Source organism: Cetorhinus maximus, chromosome 7 (assembly GCF_964194155.1).
Source record: "Cetorhinus maximus chromosome 7, sCetMax3.hap1.1, whole genome shotgun sequence".
Taxonomy (NCBI): Eukaryota; Metazoa; Chordata; class Chondrichthyes; order Lamniformes; family Cetorhinidae; genus Cetorhinus; species Cetorhinus maximus.
This window is the reverse complement of record NC_135885.1, coordinates 93,581,494-93,595,035: the sequence shown is the minus strand read 5'-3', so window position 1 is coordinate 93,595,035 and position 13,542 is coordinate 93,581,494. Positions and strand designations below refer to the sequence as shown.

At 42.6% G+C, this 13,542-nt stretch overlaps 1 pseudogene; it reads right to left on the bottom strand.

Annotated features, from left to right (window-relative positions):
* Positions 1-345: 345 nt before the first annotated feature.
* Positions 346-811, bottom strand: LOC144682427 (dolichyl-diphosphooligosaccharide--protein glycosyltransferase subunit DAD1 pseudogene; annotated as a pseudogene).
* Positions 812-13,542: the final 12,731 nt, after the last annotated feature.

Sequence of the window (13,542 nt, the reverse complement as noted above, 5' to 3'; positions counted from 1 at the left end):
GACCTGTGATTGGTGTGTTTCTGTGCTGTAAAATTCTAATTAATTCTATGCAAGTCCATAACAGATCCACACACCACAGTCTCAATCTCTGCTCTTTGGTAGCACTGTCATTTCTGAGTCAGAGGATCATGAATACAAGACCCACTTGTGAGATTTGAGTACATAATCTAATCTGGCACTTCAGTGCACTGAAGGGTTGCTGTCCTTCGGATGAGACATTGCATTAAGGCACAGTTTGAGAAACAGAGTACTTAAATTGTGTGTGGTGAACAGCCTTGTACGTCTACAAAAATAGATCCTTGAACATTGAAGTAAGAAGCAAACTAAAGGGTTTTTAGGTTATTTTTTATATGTATATACGGAACAAAACAAAATGTGTAAACAAAGTTCAAACAGATCCATTGCAGCGGCAATACGAGCTTCGGTTCCTCTCATTATTTCTGCTGCATGACAATGTGTACACTCAACCTATGAAGTTGATCACCACTAGATGAAGAATGGTGCTGGCAAAGAGGAAGTCTGCAAATGCTCGCTCAGGTGAGATGCCAATGAAATCTCCTTTGTTCTGAGGGTTGATCTGTATCCGCAAGCAAACTGCCAGCACGAAGGCCCCCACACAGGCGATGAATCCGGACAGGAAGGAGTTGAAGGGGAAAGTACCGACCAGCGCACAGTAAAGGAACTGAGCTACTCCGCTCAGCACCCTGTACAGCAGGTACGAGTCCAGCAGCTTCAGCCGGAGCGGAGTCCCCGCCGCGTACTCCTGAGAGAAGCGGCTGAGCACCGACAACACCGACCCGCGTAGAAACATGGGCTGAACGTTAATTGGACAAGGAGAAAGACAATGGAAACTAGCTTGAGAAAAGAGATAATTGATTAAGCTGATTATGATGAGAAAACAGAAGAGTTTAGGGTTGTTACTATCCATTGGTAATAGATCAAATGAAGACAAAAACATGCTTAATTGGTAAGGTAGAATGAACGAGTGCAACTTAGAGCTAATACAATCTACTTGCACAGTGCTTGGAAAATGTGGAGTGTGCTGGTTTTCAACTTTCAGTGTAAGAGGGGGTTGTGAGAACAACAACATAGTCTGTTTTAGTGCCCAAACAGCATTATCTAGTCATTACTATAATGCTCCTTATTCTGTCTGTTCACAATTTAGTTGCCATATTTCCTAGACTTCAAAGTGGTTCATTGACCGTAAAACATTTGGGAATGTCCAGGTCATAAAGAGCACTATATAAATGCAAACATATTTCTTTTTATAGAATCATAGAAAGTTTACGGCACAGAAAAGAGGCCATTTGGCCCATAGTGTCTGTACGAGTGGAAAAATGAGCCACCCAGTCTAATCCCAGTTTCCAGCATTTGGTCCATAGCCTTGATCTTCTCCCTTTATCAAACAATGTAATTGTTCATTTTGGTGTTCTTGAATCCAGTACCATAGATATAATCACATCTCCTTAAAGTTGAACCCCATCAGCCAACTTGCGGGTGTTAATGGAATTAAATGGGATTGATTTCTGCTTAAGTAGAACCCATGGGGAATTCTAGTGGCCATCCCTCCCGATGTGTTGGTTCTGGCTGAGAAAGAACAGGGTCAGAGGATGGATGCACTGCAGCTCAACTAAGAATGGTTGGTATCAGCTGTGCTTCTCTCAATTTGACCCTGCAAAGCTAGTGGCAGAAACCAGTCATAACTCCCAACTAAGAGATATAAGATTGTTCTGAAAAAAAAACATGCCTCTCAGTGCTTTACAGCTAATGAAGTATTTTGTTAAAATGTAGATACTATTGTAATGCAAGAAAAGCAGCCGTCAATTTGCATGCAGAAATGTCCCACAAATAGCTATGTGATCATTGAAAAAACGGATTAGCTAGTCATTATGTTAATAAACGGATAGATATTTGTCAGGATACCAGGGAGAACTCCCCTAGATAAGAAATTGGTCATGTAGCAAATCACAATAAAGACTATAATAGACAACATATTTAGTAAAATGCCTGAAGGATTGAAAGCACAGCCATCAACTGGCCATGTGCCCAGCACCCTAGCCAAATAACGCAGAACTTCCATTTCTCCAACTGTATATCACAACCGATGAACAAAGATTTCTTCCCAAAATGCCTTACTTTGCCTCATACCAAAAGAATTGTCTAGACACATTACATAACTATTTGTTGCTAATTTTATTAAACCTTAGGGTGTGTGGTGCAGGTAAGTTTGGTGTGTTTGTCCTGGTGTTAATTCTAGTGAAAGTGTATGATGTGCATCTTTCAACTTCCTAACCATATGGTCTTTCTATGATAAAAACAAAAAGCTAAAAGCTACTGCGGATGCTGGAAATCCAAAACAAAAACAGAATTACCTGGAAAAACTCAGCAGGTCTGGCAGCATCGGTGGAGAAGAAAACAGTTGACGTTTCGAGTCCTCATGACCCTTCGGCAGAACTGAAGTATAGTTAGGAGAGAGGTGAAATATAAGCTGGTCTAAGGTGGGGGGCGGGGGGAGAGAGAAGTTGAGGGTGGTGTGGTTGTAGGGATAAGCAAGCAGTGATAGGAGCAGATAATCAAAAGATGTCACAGACAAAAGGATCAAAGAGGTGTTGAAAGTGGTGATATTATCTAAGAAAAGTGCTAATTAAGAATGGATGGCAGGATATTCAAGGTACAGCTCTAGTGGGGGTGGGGTGGAAAGACTAACAAAGTATTAATTGTAGATTTGAAAATAATGGAAATAGGTGGGAAAAGAAGAATCTATATAAATTATTGGAAAAAAAAATATTTTTTTTTTCAATAATTTATATAGATTCTTATTTTCCCACCTATTTCCATTATTTTTAAATCTACAACTAATACTTTGTTAGTCTTTCCACCCCACCCCCACTAGAGCTGTACCTTGAGTATCCTGCCATCCATTCTTAATTAGCACTTTTCTTAGATAATATCACCACCTTCAACACCTCTTTGATCCTTTTGTCTGTGACATCTTTTGGTTATCTGCTCCTATCACTGCTTGCTTATCCCTACAACCACCCCACCCTCAACTTCTCTCTCCCCCCGCCCCCCACCTTAGACCAGCTTATATTTCACCTCTCTCCTAACTATACTTCAGTTCTGCTGAAGGGTCATGAGGACTCGAAACGTCAACTGTTTTCTTCTCCACCAATGCTGCCAGACCTGCTGAGTTTTTCCAGGTAATTCTGTTTTTGTTTTGGTCTTTCTATGATCCCAGTAGGAAGTATGAGTGAAGTTAATGATTGTTAAGTGTCAGGGTCTACCTTTACTGATAGAGGAGGCCCACTACCTCCTTGTTCTGAAGACGATCTTGCATCTACAGGTGCCATATGTATTATCATTGAAAATACACCCTTGAAAATAATAGCATCATCTGTGGCATGTGTATAGATTTCTCTGATAGCAGAGAGTTAACAATGGATTGAAGCATGTGTTACCTAGTTCCCTTAAAATGGTGAATATAGAGAAGCTGGATTGACGCTGATTGGAACACAATGCTTCTAAAACTTCCTCAATAGCTTTCTTAATGGAAGAGCTTAGGATCATGATAAGGTAGGGATTTGCCAACCTGCAGTGATCACTTTCACAAGTGTGATCTACAGCTGATCAGATGGTTATGCTGTCTGACATACTTTTAAATTTGTCAGCAGTTCATGCAATATTGAACTACCAAATAGTGAGTTTCAAATCTCGTGACACAGCAAGCTAGGGCCCTTGAATTAACTTTCCGGCTGGTAGATAGTGCTACTATTCATTCCATTATGTTATGATCCCATGGAGGTCGGTAGCTTTTAAAAAGATATTTGAATTCCCAGTGACCGATTAAAGGGAATCGCATGACAAAATTTTAAGTTAAGACTTTTACTGCAACAAACAAAAACTAAAAGCAACATAGACTAAACATTACTTAGCAGGCAACCAGTACTTTAAACTAAATAAAAATAAATGTATAATCCTATGAACAGTGTGCTGGAAAGTACAGTCTTTAAAGGACACAATCCACATCACTGCCAGTGTCTAATGAGTTCCATCTCCCTGTTTCATCGAGTCGTATGTTGAATGACCATTGAATAGGTGCTTCCCTCAGTTTTCAGAGACTTCCCAAAATGATGACCATCAATAAAGCTCACTCCAGTGATTTCTCCACCCGGCCTTGCCAGACAAATTCTTCCAAAGTCTTCAGAGTGCCATGGGATGGGTCTCTTCGAGCAGAGACTTTCATCCCTCCGCCATGCTTTCCGGTAATTCACAGAAAGGCAGCATACATCTCTGCTGACCACACAAGCTGCAGTAATTTGTCTTTGTGAGAGAACTCTTCCTTTCTCTCTGTCCAAAAAATCTCTGAGACAGAAAATCTGTTCAATTACCCCAGCTGCTCCTGCCTTTCTTTCTGTTGTGAACATTTTGCATCTTGCTCTCAGTGAGTCTCACCCTGGCCCCATTGTAACATTTTGCATTTTGGTCTCAGTGAGCCCCAATCACCCCCCCCCCCCCCCCCCCCCCCCAACCAGGTATTCCCACCCTCTGCTCTGCCAAACCTGCTTCCCCATCCTACCCACCTCACCGACTCCTGCCAGCCTGGCCGTAGTGAAACCCAAGACTTAACTGCATGATAGGCAACATGGCTTCTCTTCAGTAGCCACCACTGCCCATGGTGCTGGTGCAACTAAAGAACTAATGGCCAGCAGCTCTCAAAGACAGGACTCATCCCAAAATGGGGGTGGAATCCCACCCTGAGCCAATTAATTGCCCGACAGGCTCAGCCCAGAATTTTCAGCTGGGAGAGGGGCCACCATCTCTGCATAAACTGCAGACCATGTCATACTTGTCTGTCTCCAATTTTGTGCACTTCAATTTTTGCTAATATTCATTTGTGCAAAACCTTATCAAGTTCCTTCTAGAAGTCCATATAGACATCATCCATAAACAATCCCCTATCCACTATGTTACTGACACCTCAGGCATGACCGACCCTTCATAAATCCATACTGATTTTAATCAGCTCAAACTTGTCCAAGCGCATTGGGAAATTTGCTCTGACCCACTGGTCCTCTCAGAATGCCAATTGCCAATTAACACATTAAGCACTTAGTTTGAGAAATATGACATCTCGGTTTTGACTTCGACACTGGCATACTGGTTTCCTGGGCTTGCTGAACTTGCCTGTGAATGCAAGACAAGAGAACAGAGCAACAATTAATGTTACTCACAATAAGTGGTTATAGTGGAAGGATTAATCCAGGCTGGTCTTTTGGTTCAAGATGGTTTATTTTCAAGAGAGCTCCTTAGTGCTACAGACTTCCTCCTTCCCCCCCCCCCAACCTTCCCTCCATCCCCCCCACCTTCCCTCCATCCCCCTTTCCTCCTCCCCCACTTCCTCCTTCCCCTTCACCACTCCCTCCTCCCCCACTTCCTCCTTCCCTCCGATTCCTCCTTCCCTCCGATTCCTCCCTCCCTCCGATTCCTCCCTCCCTCCGATTCCTCCCTCCCTCCGATTCCTCCCTCCCTCCGATTCCTCCCTTCTCCTCACCCCCCCTCCCGCTTCCCCCCTCCATCTCCCCCCATCTCCATCTCCTCCTCTCCCTCCATTTCCCTCCCCCATCTCCCCCATCCTTCCCCACCGCTCCTCCCCCTCTCTCCTCTCACCGCTCTCTCCTCCTCTCCCTCACGTTATTGCTCTGTTGTTTGTGTAAATAAATAGTATGTACTTCATTTCATATTGGTCTCTGCATTTGCCGTATATTGTAATCGACTCGTGCTGACAGATAAGCTTGCAACCGGCTCACGAGCAAAGCGATGCTTATTTAAAACATAACAATTCTTTTTTGAAACAAACAGAAGGGAACAATGTCACATATTTCCACATCTTAGCCTTTTTGCAGCGACACTTTTCATCGAATGAACATTATCCCAAAGAGACAGTTATCAACATAACATTCTATGGGCAAAGGTTTCTCACATTCCCCTTCTATAATATTTCTGTCAGCATATTGGATAAGTAAACCCCCATATCTATCGTGTCTACTAATGCCAGTGTTTCAGCAGGTAAGGTGTTTTTTACTACCCTTTTTATTTTCTTGGCCTCCCAAGCCAGTGGACAACACTTATTATTCTTTCCCACCAAGAATATATGACATGATAATTGTGCTAGAATACCTATCTGCAAGATTGCTTCATGTCCCATCGCTAAAAATGATGAACCTCATATCTTCTGGTTCACCCAAGGCTGGAAACTTGAGATTGCACCTCTCCAAATTTAATTTTTTTTTGTGTTTTGTTTGCTCTCAGAACTTCAACTGTAGCACGTTTCATTATGGTACTCAGCTCCAACACATCATAACTAGAGTCAGGTCTAGTCCGAGTGCACAACCAGTTCAACTGCCCAATCAAATTTCTCAGCTCTTCTGTTTCTTCCTTGGTAGTAGGACCCTCTTTTTGTAAAGATCTAACCAGAGTTATTGGGATATGATTAACATTTTCTAGATAATTTTGGTGATTCAGTGTCACTCCCAACTTGCTCTGCTTAATGTCTAAACCTATGTATTTAAAGGCCCCTGAAGCCTAACTTCTGACCTTGAATTCTTTCTTTATCTTCTCGATTATCCATTGCTCAAATTCTACAGAGCCATCCACAGGAAATCGTCAACATGCATGATTAAAATTCCAGCTAGTTTCTCCTTATGGTACCAATAGAACATCGTGGGTTCTGCCTTTAACTGAATACAGCCTGTTTTCAACAGGACTTTCCTCACAGAAAAATACCAAACTCTTGACGCATCATTCAATCCATAAACACACTTGTTCAATTCTATATCGCCGGCTTCTTTGGGTGGTTTCAAAAAAAAAACTTCCCTTTGAAACTTCTCCCCCTGTAAAAACGCAGCCTTTATGTCAATTGATTTGCGCCCCCTGGAATAGTATGCTAAATAGCTAAAAAATCTTCAAACTCACTTTCCCCACAGTAGGCGAGTCCACTCTGACATCCTGATCCCAGAGTCTCTCTTCAAAGCCTCGGGCTACTAATCTCACTTTGGTCTTATATGTGCCATCTGGGGCTACATTTTCTGTACAAATCCATCCATGAGATAAAGCTGGCAGGTATTTTAGAATATACCCCAAATTCCTTTCAACTTTCTAACTCTTTCCACTTGACTTCCTTTACCAGCTTATTCTGGCTTCGTTATCAGCTTATTTTGGCTTCCTTTAGCATCTTATTTTGGCTTCCTTTAGCATCTTATTTTGGCTTCCTTTAGCATCTTATTTTGGCTTCCTTTAGCAGCTTATTTTCCAACTTATTAGCCGCAACCAAAATCTCTCAATTATAAGGACTTCTACTTCTATTGAGATTCCTAGCTTGCTCTCTAGTCCTCATTCTTGTTAAGCTACAGCCTCTACGCACATTCCTCTCCCTTTCTGGACTACTACTATATGATCTTTCTCCCATGTGAGCAGGGCCCCATTCGCAAGTCTGTGAATTTTTTTCTGGGGTCACGACCACTTCCTGGTCCACTGGCAGAACCCGTACTGCGCCTGGGTTTCTAAATCTTTACCTCGGTTTGCCAATCAATAGATCTTGTCTCCTGTCCTTCATCCTGCACATTTAGCCAATTTTTGTATTTACCAGTGGCCTTTCTTGCTCTCCCTATGATGGTGGGATCCCTGTACACACTGGTCCCTTCTGGCATGTATGTTACCTTTGCTCCTACTATGGGCAGTTGCCCTTTCAGATGAATAGTGTTATCCTGTACCTCAGTATTATTTTGTTCATAGTCAGTCAACCTTGTATCGCCCGTCGCCTGGGGTGTGTGTGTGTGTCTGTCTGTCTGTATGTGTGTGAAGTGCATGGTGCCTCCTTGCTTTCTATGTCGTGTTCAGAACCTGCAAATGTATAGGGTACATTCTTCACTGTTAATTGGTACTGACTAACAGTTTGATTGCCATATTACACAAATTACTACTTTCCCATCACTCCCTATTACCTTGCCAGGTCCATTTCACTATTTCCAGCCTTCTCTTATAAAATATGCTATGTCTCCTTGCCTAAACTGCATTCCCAATGGTCTTATGCAGTGCTTACCGAATTTTCTCTGAAATCTCAGCTTCTATGAAAGCTTTTCTGCCTGCATGCAAAGCATTCAGATGAGCAAAAGAAGTGCAGCTAATGCTGATCCCTTCTAGAGCAGGGGGAGCATCTGATAACACCGAAGGCAGCATTGGATTTCTTCTGTACACCAACTGGTACGGACTGTGCCTCCCACCAGCCATTTGCAAAGAGTTCTTTGCGTGCACTGCCTATGCTAGTGCCATTTGCAATTTACAATCTGGTTGATCAGCCAATATTTTTATGTAACATGTTGTCTATTACCACATGGTTTCTTTTGCAAAGACCATTACTAAATGGGCTCTCAGCTGCAGAGCGCAAAACTATGATGTTTAAATTTTTGCACATGTTTCAAAATTCCTCTTTGGCAAATTCCCCACCATTATCTGTCAGAAACTTCGTTGGCGTTCCTATTCTTGTTCCTAACCATTTCTCCATAACCCTATTGGCAACGATCCTTTTGTCTTTACTATGTATCACAGTGGATAGGCTAAATCTGGTTGCCATACCTATGAAGTGTAGGGAAAAAAAAAAACCTATCCTTGTCCCAAACTTTCAAGTCCATTTCTACTGCGTCGTTAAACTCCCTGGCTAGTGGCAAGCTCACAACAGGACGCGGTGGTGTCTTGCAATATTTAACACAAACTTCACACTGAACAGTGATTTGTTCAATGAGGCCATCGTATCCTTTATCAACCGTTCCCGCATCTCAAAGTTTCGTCTCCAGCTTCTGTGGTGCTGGATGTGCAAACTGTCTATGTAATTTCCAAATGATCTTTTTGGCCACCAAATTCTTATTCTCAAAACTTAACAAAAATTCATTAACTTTTTGATGAGAAATCTCTGGCTTCCTTAGTGGCAGGCAGTAACAGCCTGACCGAGCAAAATGTAGATCCACATTCTTTCCCCAAACATGACTGCTCTATCATTCTTCATATCTAGCATCATCCGAGCCTTCTTCGTCACAGATCAACTTAACAGTAGTGTTATCTCGCTAGAAACAACATCAGTGCTGATAAACAGATTGATTCCTGCTATATTACAAGGGAAGGCCACCCATTTGGAGGATGTTATCTCTGAACCTGAAGCAGGTTCAAGGAGCTTTCCTACTCCTTGACCTTCCGCTGGCCTTCCTCATCAAGAGACTCCAGATAGCAGTCAAGCCAATCCATGCCACACACTGTGGAAGTGCAACCACTGTCCAGAACTGCACAGTTGAAGGAAGCTATCGTCAAGATGCTCATCACCGGATTCAAACTTTCAGTGACCAATACAGTTCCAGCATGGCATTCACCATCATCATTTTCAGTCTCAGATGAATCTCTCTCATGGGTCACTTCAAAAATGCAATCTTATGTTGTGGGCAGTTCATCACATAATGATACTGGGAATCACACTGAAAACACTGATTAACCATTCCCCGTGCATTTTTTGGGTTTAAACACCTACGGTCACCATCCCAGGCATGCTTTTTGTCCCGATTCTCAAATTGGCTAGGGTTGACCATTTCCAGACCTCCTGTCATTAACCTCGTCTTTGTATTGGAATCTTTGTCTAATATTTGATCGACCTCAAAATTCGGCCACCGTTGAATCCTCTATAGTTTATTTCATGGCATAGTTGGTTGCATTTGCTAAGAAAGAACTGTTTCCCCAGAAATTTTATTCAACCACAGCAGCCATTTGATCTAGAAGAGATTCTTTCCTCTGGAACTGAACCCCTGTTAGTACTAAAAGACTACCAACATGGGAAATGCGAGCACAGTCCAGTAATTTAAACGCCAATACCGATTCCGGAATTTCAAGTTCAAATCTCTGTAGTCTCCTGTACCATTTATCAAAATCCATGATATATCCTTCCATGGACTGATCACCTAATTTCTTAATCCTATCAAAGATTGGCCAAGATTCATATGCTTCCAATAACTCATTCTTTTTGTAAAACTTATCCAAAAACAGAAGGTCCAATCCCTCTTCATGATCTAAATCATCCACTTTCCACTCTGATAATACCTTACTCCCCATCTTACTTTTGGCTGGCGATCATAACACCAATGCCATACCTTGCTTCTTTCAGGCATGGAAGTAACCCAGATCCACATCTCAACTTCAGTCTTCCATTGCTGATATGGTTCAGACACAAAAAATTGGTGGATAGTCAAAGCTTGCACTTTTGTACCACCCTTCCACCATTCCATAACTTAAATTGTCAACAACAGTATACTTCTTTTCCCACAGAGGATTGAGACAAAAAGCTTCAGATACAGCAATCAATCACCAAAGATTAAAGTTCATCCTCTGCTACTGTATTACTCACAATAAGTGGTTGTAGGGGAAGAATTAATCCAGGCTGGTCTTTTAGTTCAAGTTGGTTTATCATCAAGATAGCTCCTCAGTGCAACTGACTTCCAAGTAGCTGCCCCCCAAAGTGCTCCAGCTGTATCTTATTCTGTATAGATGGGATAATCAATGCCCATCAGCGGTTTAACTAGCAATGGTCTTTAACAAGGTGATTGCCATGCAGTGTGATTACTTATACATTGACAATTGAGGGGGTGGTGGAATCAGTCAATCCATCTCATAGAAATTGAACAATAAATAATCATTTCCCACTGCCAGTGGGAAAGGGATGTTCACTGTGAATTTATTAAGAGCTGACTTTCTTCACTTTGAAGGTTTCTGCTACAATTTGAAGGTTTGTTCTATCACATCAAGATGGATGCTGCTTATGCTGTCTTATATTGGACCTCAGATAAGGAGCAACATGACTAGCAACAGCACAAGCACCAGCAGCTTGCTGGTCACAGTCTTGTAGCTGTACTCCAGAGAGGGGAGCAGCAGTGGGGTACAGCTCACAAGAGGCACTACTGGCAACACAGAGTCTATAGGCAGAAGCTGAATATCCTTGTCCTGCCTGAACAGCTGTTCACAGAAGACTCAGCCTGTCACATAAGGTGGTGGAAGACACCTGCAGTCTCCTAGAAGAAAAGCTGTTCCCTGCTGGGCCTGTTCATCATGCTTCATCAGTGGTTATCACTGTCACAACAGTTCTCAACCTTTTAGCCTCTGGATCTTTCCTGGACTGTGACAAAAAATATCCAGCATTTCCTAATTGGGAGCTCATGAATGCATAAGACAGGTGTCTGACAGCTTGTTTTCCAGGGCCAGCAATTATGTTAAACGTTGCCTGTGATTATGGTAGCCAGAATGAGCAGTGCCCAGGTTTGCAGCTTTGGCCATCTTCCCGCATGAGCAGGGAGTATTGATTGTACATACATGGCAACTGGGCACCTCCTGTATAACTTGGAGTATTTATCAATTGCAAGGGCTTCAACTCCATCTGTGAAGCTGATGTGTAATCACAGAAAAAGATCTTTATACAGGTGAGTGCAAGGTTTCCAGGCAGTTGTCCTATCCTCACAGTCTGCAGTAGTACAAGCTCCCTGATATCTTTGGGCCTGCAGGCAGAGTTAACGGGTGGATCCTAGGCAGCAAGAGTTATCCACTTTAAACTTGGTTGTTGAAATCCAACAGCATTACAGTGAATGCTGTATGACCTAACCCCGGCAGATGCATGATTAAACAGGCCATTGGCATGCTGAAGATGTATGTCAGCTGCCAGATGGATCTGGAGCTGTCCTTCAGTATGAGGCAGCCAGTGTCTCCAGACTGGGTATAGTGTGCTGTGCTTGGCACAGCTTGGCTTAGCGGCAAGGTCTGAACCTGCAGAAGGAAGAAGAGGAAGAGTTGTAATTCAGAAGTTATAACGAGAAGGAGACAAAGAAGATAAGGGAGAAAGCGATGAGGGCAATTCACTCCCAGCTGCTCACATGGCTGCCTGGGACATTTGGATTGCATCAGTGAACCTGTGCCGAAGGGAAATGCAATGGTCAATCGTTCTGCTCCTACCCTAACGCCACCGACACAAAGCAGTGCTACAAACAACCAGCCACCCCTTGAACATTTCCCCCATTTGTCCCCATTAATTCATGTCTTCATATTCATTACTGAACAAGTTAAAAAGCAACTTGTCACCCTGCGCCCAAAAATGGACAAGGCTGGAAAGTTGTGAAAATGAATATTTATGTTGGCTAAATAAACAAAATAAACCTAACAGTGTTTTCTCAGACACCGATGTGCATATCCTTGTGCAGATACAAAGGTTCAATCTCCCTTTACTATGTGAACATAGCAGAACCTGTGTGGTTTAGCAGAGGTACAGGCAGGCTGTTCATTTCCTGCTCTGACTGCTGATATGCCCTTGACTGGTGTTCTCTGAGCTTTGGAGCACAAGAGGACCCCACCAAATGCTACTGCATCTGCACCTGTGCTGAGGCAAACTCGGGAGATCTGGAAACGTTTCAACATTTGGGCACTAACTAGGAGGAAGGGGGAATGTGGGTGAGAAGTGGCCATCATTGCTCACTTGGCCCTGCCTTACTTCACTGCTACCATTGTACTGGAGAGCACTTTGGCATAGCTCAGTGGGGCATTTTAACACAATGGCTAAAGTGCCTGTCATCCTATTTAAGATGAGTCTGCATTATTGTAGTCAAGACATGCTTTCCTTTGCTTGGAACATTTGGTGTTCCATGGTGCTATGGAAAGACACATTATCTATTAATCGGAAGATTATCTTTCGATTAGGCACTTTACAGCCTTCCGAACTTAACATTGAGCTTAACAATTTCAGATCATGAACTCTCTCCTCCATCCCCACTCCCTTTCCGATCCCACTTTTTTCTAATAATTTATAATTTTTTAAATATAATTTATTTATTTTTCTTTTCCCACCTATTTCTATTATTTTATATTTATTTCCATCCATTGTTTTATCTCCACCTTTCAGCCCATGTCGATCCACTCCCCCCACACCACCCCCACTAGGGCCATCTGTCACTTGCTCGTCCTGCTTTCTACCCTTAATGTCACCATTAGCACATTCCTTAGCCAATATCACCACCATCAACACCCCTTTGTCCTTTTGTCTATGACACCTTTGGCAATCTCTTCTTTGCCTCCACCTATAACTGGCCCTCTATCCAGCTCTACCTGTCCCACCCCCCTCAAACAGCTTATATTTCACCTCATTTCTATTTTTCTTTAGGTCTGATGAAGAGTCATACGGACTTGAAACGTTAACTGTATTCCTCTCCGCAGATGCTGTCAGACCTGCTGAGTTTTTCCAGCTATTTTTGCTTTTGTTTTTATTACTGGAGTTAGGATTGTGTCTTTCAGGTCCACATCTTGCCTGCTGTTGCTCATTAAGCCGGAAACCCAGAAGTAAAACAATAATGAGGTGAATGAGTTCAAAAGCCGCACTGACCTTACCTCTGAGCTTCCCACACTATATTGAACTATCTCATTCTCCCCAGTGATGTCTGATCTACAGTGTGCTGTAGCTTCTACTGCTTTTGTTTA